This window comes from Bison bison, unplaced genomic scaffold, assembly GCF_000754665.1.
Source record: "Bison bison bison isolate TAMUID 2011002044 unplaced genomic scaffold, Bison_UMD1.0 scf7180017864466, whole genome shotgun sequence".
Taxonomy (NCBI): Eukaryota; Metazoa; Chordata; class Mammalia; order Artiodactyla; family Bovidae; genus Bison; species Bison bison.
In genome coordinates, this window is record NW_011495027.1 from 7524343 (window position 1) to 7536255 (window position 11913).

The 11913-nt window shown below is 42.2% G+C and overlaps 1 protein-coding gene across 3 annotated transcripts in view; it reads left to right on the forward strand.

The window, feature by feature from the left end:
* The window catches only part of LRRC8B (leucine rich repeat containing 8 family, member B), a 73815-nt gene that overhangs the window by 37240 nt on the left and 24662 nt on the right, over positions 1–11913 (forward strand). For 2 of the 3 annotated variants that reach the window (XM_010860375.1, XM_010860377.1), the window contains exon 1: positions 3051–3745. The exons of the other annotated variant lie outside the window; for it this stretch is intronic. The gene's annotated coding sequence lies outside the window, so the exon portion shown is untranslated. Of the gene's footprint in view, positions 1–3050; positions 3746–11913 lie in introns of those variants that run through there. 3 annotated transcript variants of the gene reach the window in all.

Consider the following 11913-nt stretch of genomic DNA (forward strand, 5'->3'; position numbering starts at 1 on the left):
CTAGGTTGGTCATAACTTTCCTTCCAAGGAGCAAGCGTCTTTTAATTTCATGGCTGCAGTCACCATCTGTAGTGATTTTGGAGCCCAAAAAAATAAAGTCTGACACTGTTTCCACTGTTTCCCCATCTATTTCCCATGAAGTGGTGGGACCGGATGCCATGATCTTCGTTTTCTGAATGTTGAGCTTTAAGCCAACTTAGATTGGCCCTATTTCAAAGCCTAGGACATGGTGGCCTGGACTAAGTGAGTGGTTTGCTTTAGCCCCTGCAGATGGCGGTGGAGGCAGGCCTAGGAATTGTTCCAGTGTACATTTTCCACTGTGAGCAGAGAAAACCAGCCCCAACCTCCTACTCTCACTTGTGGGTGGAGTGGAGGGTTAGGGGAACAAAAGATATGAATAAATAAAACGTGGGCAGTTTGCAGTCACCTAAAGCAGCTCCAGAACATTCACAGAGCAACACCTGTTCTCAAGTGACTGGTGATCACAGAATAAGGTCCAGTCTGCCCAGCCTTTGGGGAAGGAAATAGCAAGAGCTAATAAAACCACAAAAGGGACTGGATAGCTCTCCTTTCCATGCTGTTCCATTGCCAGCTTCCGTCCCACCACCCTGAGACATTATAATAACAAATAACCAAATCAGGAGATGATACGTTTTAAAAAGAGGTCTCTAGCTACAGTATGGAATTGGAACTAAGGAAGTCAAGAAAGGAGGCCTCTCCAGCTGTCTTCCCCAAAGATGAGGCAGGCTTCATCCAAGGCAGTGGTAGCAGGGATGCAGAAGGGAATAGTTTAAGAAAAGAACCAATTGATTTCAGAGAATAGAGGAAAAGAAGCTTTGGGGTTAGGTATGAGCGTTCTTGATGTTGCCATCAACCTTCAGCTATCAGTGTTAATGTTGCTTCCAATATCCAGGCACTCAGGAAGAGCAGGTTTGATGTGGGTGTTGAGAAGAAGTGACAGGTTCAGTTTGGGACATGCTAAGTTTGGATTTTCCACACATCTCAGTGTGTAGCCAGGAAGATAATGGGGAGGTGATTCTGTGGCTTAGGATTAGGGAGCTGGACTTGTCGTGTAGTGTTTGGGATTCATCTGCGGGGAGATGTGGATGATTCTTAATAGAGGATGTCCCCCCCAGGAGAGCATATGCATGCACAGAGAAGCTACTGCCAGGGACTGAATCCTGGCAAACTCTGCTGCCTAAGGGATGGTGGTGTTAGGACCCTTCCATGGTTCCCACTTACCTTTCTAGCTCAATTAAAATCAATGCTTTCATCATATGCTTGACCTGATGACCTTCCTTTCTTGCGATGACCCACTTTTCCTCTCATTTTGGCAAGACCAATTTATTAGTTTCTAATTGCCTACCATTCAGTGTACTCTCTTTCTAAGAAAACACAGCATTTACCTTCAGGTTAATCGTTTCCTGGCCATATCGCTTTCTTCTCTTAAAGCGCTGCTCGACTCTCATCACTCCAAAGTGGTCTTTTCAGATTAGGTCTCACTTAGCTCCAGCTTTGGTTAGTCAGCTCACAGGATGATGGAATGCTGAGAGTGGAGGGTCTGTCGTTTGGCTCTCTGTAACATGACAAGTGAGGGCAGTCAGGTCAGATGAGGTGAGATGACTTGTCTAACATATGATCAGTTAGATATAAAGTAAAGAGTAGAAATTGGGTTTTCCCATACCTAGTCAGGGATTCTTTCTGTTAGGGCATGATGCCTCAGAGTCTTGATTCTTCCCTTATGCCATGGTGATGGTGACGTTCCTTCATTTAAACACTCAATCTCATTACTACATTCCCCTCATCCTTCTTCAATATAGCCCTGTAGAGAGGCAGAGCAGCTATTTCTTATTTTAAATTGGCTCTCATTTGATATTGACCATTACCTTTATTCTCTCAGGCCTGGAATGGACATTTCTGCCACACATAATGCAGAGACCAAGGAAGTAACGAGGCAGTCCTACAAAATTGTGTGTTACTATGAAAGCCTCAAGGATTGATTGATTGACCACTCTTAAGAGCCCAATAAGTATGTCTGGTATCACTAGGCAAAGGATTATGGTGAATCTTCTCTCACCACTTCCGCACACAAACACACACACAGGCAGTCTCTCCACCTTAGCACCAGCCTCTCCCTCCACCCTGCCTCACACCCTATAAGGCTATCCTAGATGCTTTTTGCTGAACTGACCTATTAATAAAAGAAGATTAACAGGAGGATCAAATACTTTCCAAATTCATTGTAAGTTATTAATGATTTTATAAACATGTGGGTTCTTCATTTCTTTTAGGAGAAAAATAAAAAGATCTCATATGTGTGTGTTTACCTAACTAGTCACTAGAAGATTTTTGAATGTCTTAGCTTCTTATATGGCTGTTTATCTAGTATAAAAGAAACCCATGCCTTTTCTGGACAAATTAGTGAGATCATATCTCCCCCACTCAAATCCTTCCAATTAGAAGTAACCAAAAAATTCATAATTAAATAGTGTTATAATAATTTGTGAATTATGGACAAAGCAAAGTTGACACAGTATATTTTTATGTGTTATGTTTTCTAGTACATGGGGGCCTGCTATGTATTTGATTTGTGTAATCCATTTATGCTCATTTTAAAGCAGTAGGGGAATTCCCTGGTGGTCTAGTAGTTAGGACCCCATGCTTCCATAGCCAGAGGTGTAGGTTCAATCCCTGTTCTGGGAACTAAGATCCAGCAAGCTGTGAGGCATGGCCAAGAAGAAAAAAAAAATGAAGCAGAATAGTTTTCCTGTTTCACATGAGAGGGGCTTCCCTGGTGGCTCAGAGATTAAAGCGTCAGCCTGCAATGCAGGAGACCCAGGTTCATTCCCTGGGTCAGGAAGATTCCCTGGAGAAGGAAATAGCAACCCACTCCAGTATTCTTGCCTGGAGAATCCCATGGAGGGAGGAGCCTGGTAGGCTACAGTCCCACGGGGTCCAGTCCATGGGATCGCAAAGAGTCAGACACGACTGAGCGACTTCACTTTCTTTACATGAGAGATTTTTTTGTGGTAAAATATGTATAACATAAAATGTACAGTTTTAACCATTTTAAAGTGTATAGTTTTGTGGCATAAAATATATTCACATTGGTGTGCATCTGTGTTTATAGACTTTAAAACATGGCCTTGGGTCACATTAGCTGTATCTGACTTGTCTGCAGCATGAACCTTCATTGGAAAGATAGGCATAAAAGTGGAGGTTACTTGGACAGGTTAACTTTTTAAAAATGTTGCATCACCCTGTGTTGTTTTGGCTTCACAATACCTGGTCTTCCCTATGTGTCATATATTAAATAATTCAGGTAAGTTACATTTATATTTATATTTCACAACACTTTGTAGTAACTGAAGTCATGTGATACATTGTAAAATCTGGCATGGAAATCACTAACTTGGGTGGAGAACCAAAATCCCTAACATCCAGTCTGGTTTCTCTTTACCCGATGGTAATGCTTTAAAGGCAACCTTTAAAGAATTCATTTTAGATATACCTATTAGTTAGTAAATTACCATTTTTGAGCATTTACTTCGAACCTCCTGCTATGCTAAGCATTTGATTTTTATAGTTACCTTATTTAATTCTTAAAACATTTAATTCTTATTGTCATCATTATTTTGCAGATGAGAAAACTGATACTTAGTTTATTTAGATCAAGCAGGTGGCAAATGACACAGCACTTGATCTTAACCATTCTGCTACACTCCCTTCCTCGTAAGGGTGTCAGGTAAGCACTAGGCCTAACAAAGCAACTAACAGATTAAGACATGCAGTACTTCTTTATTAAGTCATTCAGAAAGGTCATATTTAGATGTTATGGCATAAATTTATTTTGTTGTTTTAGTTGCTAAGTCGTGTCCAACTCTTTGTGACCCCATGGCCTGTAGCCCTCTGGACTCCTCTATCCTTGGGATTTTCCAGGCAAGAATACTAGAGTGGGTTGACATTGCCTCTTCCAGGAGATCTTCCCCACCCAGGGATTGAACCCACGTCTCTTATGTCTCCTGCATTGGCAGGCAGATTATTTACTACTGAGCCACCTCATTTTAATAGGAAGACCAGGAAGAAAAGCCATGTAAAACATCATTTAAATACAGATGAAACTTGGGTTACTCCTCTTGTCATTACAGGGATGAGTGCATGTTTCTCTATAAGAGGCTGTGGCAGCAGGATGTACGTGCCTGCTCTGGCTGGCTGTCATGCTGATCTTAATTACTTAATAGAGGCAAGCAGGATGGAGGGAGCAGTTGGTGATTCTGTTTCACTGGATGGAATACTGAGTAATGAACAGGAAAACTTTACAGATATGATTTTTAGATTGTGTCTTTCAGTTTCTCTAAGATAGATTGTAGGTTTTTTTTGTTTTTTTTTCTTTAAGCATTATCACATTCTATATAAAACTCCTTTTAACATAGCTCACTGGGGAGGCGGTATAGCAGATGGCTCTTAGTCAGAGCTGGTGTGAATTCTGGCTTTGCTTTGTGAGCTTGAGCCTGAGCAAGCTTCTTCGTTCTTCTCATTCTCACCTTTCCCACCATTAGTGTGGAGACCATAATACCTACCTCACTAAAAGCACATTATATGGGAGCCTTCTCCTTTCCACCTCCCACCACCTTTCTCCATTCGGCAGACAATTACTGAGAATCTTGTGTGTTAGCCCCTGTCTTGCATGTGAACTCTTCTAAGAGCTCATAGTGAGAGGCAGGAAGGCATCTGACCAGCTCTTGGTGATGCAGTTTAACAGCAGCAGTACAACACTGAGCACTCCCTCAATGCTGAAGAAGCACCAGGAATGGAACCACTACTTGTTTTGGGGGGTGAGTGAGTAGCAGTGTTCACTTTAAACATCTTCTGTGTTTAATGTTTAGTGGTCATTCAGTACTTGGTGAACATTACACTTTTGTATTTTGTGGTCAGAAATTAGCTTGATCTTAACATGAGTCTGATTTGCAGTGCATGGCAATTTATTTTTGTCATTGGGTTGACAGTATGGTAGTGCAGATATAGCATTTTTTACAGTGATCATGGTCAGAAGTTACTGGTTTTATGAGACTGAAACCATCCCAGGACATGAATATTGTCAGCTTGATCATAGCATGCAGGATTCTGGAACTACAATAATTAGAGAGCACCTAATATGTGGCAGGCCCTGGGCAACGTCCTTACCTTCCCAGAGTCTGTGGTCTTGGGGGAAGGTGAACTGGGCATCAAGTGGACACAGAATGACTTGGTACACATTATCCTTGTTAGGTGGTAACTTGATACTTCCTCTGGCCCACACGTTTTCTCGTTGGCTTATACTGTTAATTTGTAAAAAAAAGAAGAATTGTGAAGTCATAATTTGATAAGATATTAAGGTCATTTAAGAATGCTGTGGCATTTATCCAGCGATCCATCACTGATTCAAATTGACTCACTGTCATTATAATGCAGCCAGTCAGGCTGAATTTGACAGCACTTCTCTATTCAGATTTGTGAGATGTCATGTTTGGTGAGTAAGTTGGCAAATATGAATTTTTTCTCCTTTCTTTCTGAAGGGTAAAGGCTTAGCCTCTGCTTCTGAATCTCTGCACCTGTCAAGAGCTGATGAAAATGCCCGAGGCCCTGTCTCCACTGCTTTGCTTATCACCCTTCCAGGCCCACTGTCTGTACTCGAGCTGTGTGCACATATCTTTTATAGAGCCAGACCTGCTCCTCCATACCCTTGGTGCTTAACTGGGTGGGGAAACCTGATCTGGTATTATTGGTTCACTCGATAATTACTTAGTATTTATGATGAGGGCAAAGGCAGGACTGAGACATGGGAGCACCCTAGGTGGGCTATTAACTTGTCACTCTGGGCAGGCTAATGATTTGATGCCACTTCAGCCTGCTATTCTTTATCTTTTTTTAAATATATATTTATTTTAATCGGCGGCTAATTACTTTACATTATTGTATTGGTTTTGTCATACATTGACATGAATCCGCCACGGGTGTACATGTATTCCCCATCCTGAACCCCCGTCCCACCTCCCTCCCCATCCCATCCCTCTGGGTCATCCCAGTGCACCAGCCCCAAGCATCCTGTATCATGCATCAAACCTGGACTGGTGATTCGTTTCGCATATGATAATGTACATGTTTCAATGCCATTCTCCCAAATCATCCCACCCTCGCCCTCTCCTAAAGAGTCCAAAAGACTGTTCTATATATCTGTATCTCATTTGCTGTCTCGCATGCAGGGTTATCGTTACCATCTTTCTAAATTTCATATATATGTGTTATTATACTATATTGGTGTTTTTCTTTCTGACTTATTCATTCTGTATAATAGGCTCCAGTTTCATCCACCTCATTAGAACTGATTCAAATGTATTCTTTTTAATGGCTGAGTAATATTCCATTGTGAGTATGTACCACAGCTTTCTTATCCATTCGTCTGCTGATGGACATCTAGGTTGCTTCTATGTCCTGGCTATTATAAACAGTGCTGCGATGAACATTGGGGTACATGTGGCTTTTTCAACTCTGGTTTCCTCGGTATGTATGCCCAGCAGTGGGATTGCTGGGTCCTATGGCAGTTCTATTTCCAGTTTCTTAAGGAATCTCCACACTGTTCTCCATAGTGGCTGTACTAGTTTGTATTCCCACCAACAGTGTAAGAGGGTTCGCTTTTCTCCACACCCTCTCCAGCATTTATTGCTTGTGGACTTTAAGATAGCAGCCATTCTGACTGGCGTGAGGTGGTACCTCATTGTGGTTTTGATTTGCGTTTCTCTGATAATGAGTGATGTTGAGCATCTTTTCATGTGTTTGTTAGCCATCTGTATGTCTTCTTTGGAGGAATGTCTGTTCAGTTTTTTGGCCCATTTTTTGATTGGGTCGTTTATTTTTCTGGAATTGAGCTGCAGTAGCTGTTTGTATATTTTTGAGATTAATTCTTTGTCAGTTGCTTCATTTGCTATTATTTTCTCCCATTCTGAAAGCTGTCTTTTCACCTTGCTTATATTTTCCTTTGTTGTGCAAAAGCTTTTAATTTTAATTAGGTCCCATTTGTTTATTTTTACTTTTATTTCCAATATTCTGGGAGGCGGGTCATAGAGGATCCTGTTGTGATTTCTGTCGGAGAGTGTTTTGCCTATGTTCTCCTCTAGGAGTTTTATAGTTTCTGGTCTTACATTTAGATCTTTAATCCATTTTGAGTTTATTTTTGTATATGGTGTTAGAAAGTATTCTAGTTTCATTCTTTTACAAGTGGTTGACCAGTTTTTCCAGCACCACTTGTTAAAAAGATTGTCTTTTCTCCATGGTTTATTCTTGCCTCCTTTGTCAAAGAAAAGGTATCCATAGGTGCATGGATTTATCTCTGAGCTTTCTGTTTTGTTCCATTGATCTATATTTCTGTCTTTGTGCCAGTACCATACTGTCTTGATGACTATGGCTTTGTAGTAGAGCCTGAAATCAGGCATGTTGATTGCTCCAGTTCCATTCCTTTCTCAAGATTGCTTTGGCTATTCAAGGTTTTTTATATTTCCATACAAATTGTGAAATTATTTGTTCTAGCTCTGTGAAAAATACCATTGGTAGCTTGATAGGGATTGCATTGAATTTATAGATTGCTTTGGGTAGTATACTCATTTTCACTATATTGATTCTTCCAATCCATGAACACGGTGTATGTCTCCATCTATTACTGTCCTCTTTGATTTCTTTCTTCAGTGTTTCATAGTTTTCTATATATAGCCTCAAGACTTCTCTATCTATACAGCACCGATGATAAAACATCTCATCTAGGTTAAAGATAAAAAGCTTCTCCACAGTGAAGGACACCCAGAGAGGTTCACAGAGTTACATGGAGAAGAGGGAGGAGGGAGATAGAGGTGACCAGGAAGAGAAGAGGGGGAATCAAAAGAGGCGAGAGCAAGCTAGCCAGTAATCACTTCCATATGTGCTCTTCACAATCTGGATCCCTCAGAGATGTTCATGGAGTTACACAGAGAAGAGAAGAGGGAGGAAGGATACAGAGGTGGCCAGGATGATAAAGGGGGGGAATCAAAAGGAGAGAGACAGATCCAGCCAGTAATCAGGTCCCTAAGTGTTCTCCACAGTCCAGAATACACAAAGAGATTCACAGAGTTGGGTAGAGAAGAGAAGGGGGAGGGAGGAGATAGAAGCGACCCAGTGGAGAAAAAAGAGAGTCCAAAGGGGGAGTGAGCAGTCAAGCCAGTAATCTTGCTCCCAAGTAAAAATGGGTACTGAAGATTGGGTTCTTAAAGGTACAAAATTTTTGGTACAAATACCAAAAAGCAAAGATTAAAAATCTAGAGTAGAGGTTGGATTCTCAAAAATACAATGTTAAAGAAAAAAACAAAGTCACAAAAATTATATATATGAAGTTTGCTTGAAAAAATAGGGTCTTTTTTTTTGCAAAGTAATAGTAGGTTATAAAAATGAAAATCAAAGGAGTAATAGAGGACTTTAAAAAAATTCCTTTTAATTTAAAGAATGATAATAGTAAAAATATATCTAGAACTTCCTCTGGTGTTGCTGTGGACAGTGTGGAGTCAGTTCATTTTCAGATAGTTCCTTGATCCAGCTTATACTTCTCAAGATCTATAGGCCCCTTCCTATGTGAGTGAGTAAAATCGCTCAGTCGTGTCCAACTCTTTGCGACCCCATGGACTGTAGCCTACTAGGCTCCTCCATCCATGGAATTTCCCAGGCAAGAATACTGGAGTAGGTTGCCATTTTTCGGTGCTAACTACAGGGTTTTAATCTATTGTACCTGTCACTTCCAAGACTGTTCCCTCTGTTTTAGCTTCTTCTGTTTGCTGGTCTCTTCAGTGTCTAATTTCCGCCCTGACACAAGGGGGCGGTGGTGGACACTTTTTTAGGCTCAGTTGTTCAGTGGTACCGTGGGGAGGGAAGAACATTGCAAACAAATAACACTGGCATTTGCTCGCAGTGTCTCGGCCACACTGGGTTTGCCCCCACTCATGGCGTGTGTGCTTTCCCTGTCTACACTGCTTAGGCTCTAGGTTGCTCTACCAGGAACTGTCTGAGGCCGGCCCTGGGTTGTATGCACTTCCCAGGTCTAAGCCGCTCAGGTTCAGGTACTTGGGTAGTCCTCAGAGGCGCAGACTCGGTTGGGCCTGCGTTTTGTGCCCTTCCCAGCTGCGAGGAGCTCAGGTGACCAGGTGCTTGGTGAGCGTGGTCGCTGTGACTTATCACCTCCCCCATCCTTGCTGTTTGGTTTTCTGGGTGTACAACCAGCACACCTTCTCAGGCAGATGTCGACCGTCCAGAATACCAAGAAGTCTTGGTTAGCAACAAAATCTGCTTGCAGTTTGGTAGATGATGGCTCTCTGAGGCCACAATTGCCCCCTTCCAGCTCTGGCTGTCCTCGCCTGCCTGTCTCCGGCAGGGGTGGGCCGGCCCGCAGCCGGCTAGCTCTGTTCAGTCCTTTGTTCTGTGAGCGGGTCTGGCGGGTCTGGCGGTGTCTTAGGTTAGGGCTTTTCCCTGGATAGCTATCCCACAGTCTGGTTTGCTATCTCAAGTTAGTTCCCTCAGATTGCCCTTGGGGCATTCAGACCTGGTCCTTAATCTAAGCAGTGCAGCCCGGGCCTCCCTGCCCAGCCCCTGCTTGCTAGTGGTGGATGCAGGAGTCTGTGCTGCTTCTCCGCTGGGAGTTACCATTGGGCGCATAATCTGTGGGTTTTAATTATTTATTTATTTTTCCTCCTGATTATGTTGCCTTCTGAGGTTCCAAGGCTCGCCACAGACTTGCCAGTGATAGTGTTTCCTGGTGTTTGGAAACTTCTCTCTTTTTTAAGACTCCCTTCCCGGGACGGATTTCCATCCCTACCTCTTTTGTCTGTCTTTTTGTCTTTTATATTTTTTCCTACCTCCTTTCAAAGACAATGGGCTGCTTTTCTAAGTGCCTGATATCCTCTGCCAGCATTCAGTTGTTTTGTGGAATTTACTCAGCCTTCGAATGTTCTTTGGATGAATTTGTGGGGGAGAAAGTGGTCTCCCCGTCCTATTCCTCCACCTTCTTAGGACCGCCTCCCTGCTATTCTTTAAGTATTTGTTCACAACATTGTTAAGAGAAGCCAGGAGCTGTATGAGAGATAACAGGGTAGCCAAAGAGCGCCTCTAGTTCCCCTTTTTGCCAGTTCTCAGGATCTCAACTGACCAGAAGAAAAGTAGCAGACTCCTTGCCTTTTCTTCAAGCCATATTCTGTACCATCCCTGAGAAAAGGCATAATATTTAAGTTTAATTTCACTAACTTTCCAAAGATGTTTGAACACCCCATTGATGAATTGGTACAGGGAAGCTGCTATAATATCCAGGCCCTAAGTCTAGCCTTAGAAAGAGACACTGGGCTAGATCCTGAGAATATAGGTAAATAAGATTCTGCCCCAGTCTTCAAGGAACTTGAAATAGTAACTTATTACATGTCATAAAATAGTAGGAGAGAACTATTGTTCAGTTGGTCAGTCATGTCCAGCTCTTTGCGACCCCATGGACTGCAGCACACCAGGCTTCCCTGTCCTTCATCATCTCCCAGAGCTTGCTCAAACTTACGTCCATTGAGTAAGTGATGTCATTCAACCATCTCATCCTCTGTTGTCCCCTTCTCCTCCTGCCTTCAATCTTCCCAGGATCAGGGTCTTTTCTACAGAGTCAGCTCTTCCCATCAGGTGGCCAAAGTATTGGAGTTTCAACTTCAGCATCAGTCCTTCCAATGAATATTCAGGATTGATTTCCTTTAAGATTAACTGGTTTGATCTCCCTGCAGTCCAAGGGACTTTCGAGAGTCTTCTCCAACACCACAGTTCACAAGCATCAATTCTTTAGTGCTCAGCCTTCTTTATGGTCCAACTCTCATATCCATACATGACTACTAGAAACCATAACTTTAACTATACAGGTCTTTGTTGGCAAAGTAATGTCTTTCTTCTTAATATGCTGTCTAGGTTTGTCAGAGCTTTTCTTCCAAGGAACAAGCATCTTAATTTCATGGCTGCAGTCACCATCTGCAGTGATTTTGGAGCCCAAGAAAATAGTTTTTCAGTTTCCATTGTTTCAGCATCTATTTGCCATGAAGTGATGGGACCAGATGCCATGATCTATTAGTCTTCTGGGAAAGCAGAGGGAAGAACAGTGAATGTAGCCTGTGGAGGTCAGTGTGGCTCAAGGCAATGATTCATGACAGTGATCCTAGGGCGGGACCATTGGTGAAGTGAAATACCCTTTCTTAATTTTAAGTAAATCTGGTGTTCAGAGTTTGAATCTTTCAAATGGATGAAAATAGGATACTTTCATTTTATGCAACCTAAAGCCTTAAACTTATGGAATTGCACAAGGCAGGTTGAGTAAGTGTGACATTGCAGTGAGTCTTGCCATACTGACCTGGTGGCTTAGATAGTAAAGAAAGATTCTTGACTCCTTGCTACATCTTAAAAGGAATCTATCACTGAGAGACAAATTCTCCCAAATGGAAGGCCTTTCTCAGATAAAAATTTTACAGTAGGCCTTTGCATTACTACAGAGAAGTTTGTTTCCTCAGACTCTGCTATCTCCACTGACTAGAAGGAAATAAGAGCCCCTGGACATCTCAGTTTTCAAAGAAAAAGCCTTGGGACCTTTTGTGTTTCTATCAGAAAGCTGGTTGTCCCCTATTGTTCCTTAATCCACAGTCCCTTGGGAGTGTTCTGTTTTGTGTCCCTGCCTGGGAGCCTTCTGAAAAAACCTCTTATTTGAGAAAGGGAGTTCTCAGTGTTTGTCATCTCCAAATCTTCCAGAATACATTTTTAAGGTTATCTTGGGATTGATTTTTTCCAGGGAAAATAAACATCTTGTGTCTTGCCTCTGGGGACAGTAAATGTTTTTCAGAGGCAGATAAGGCC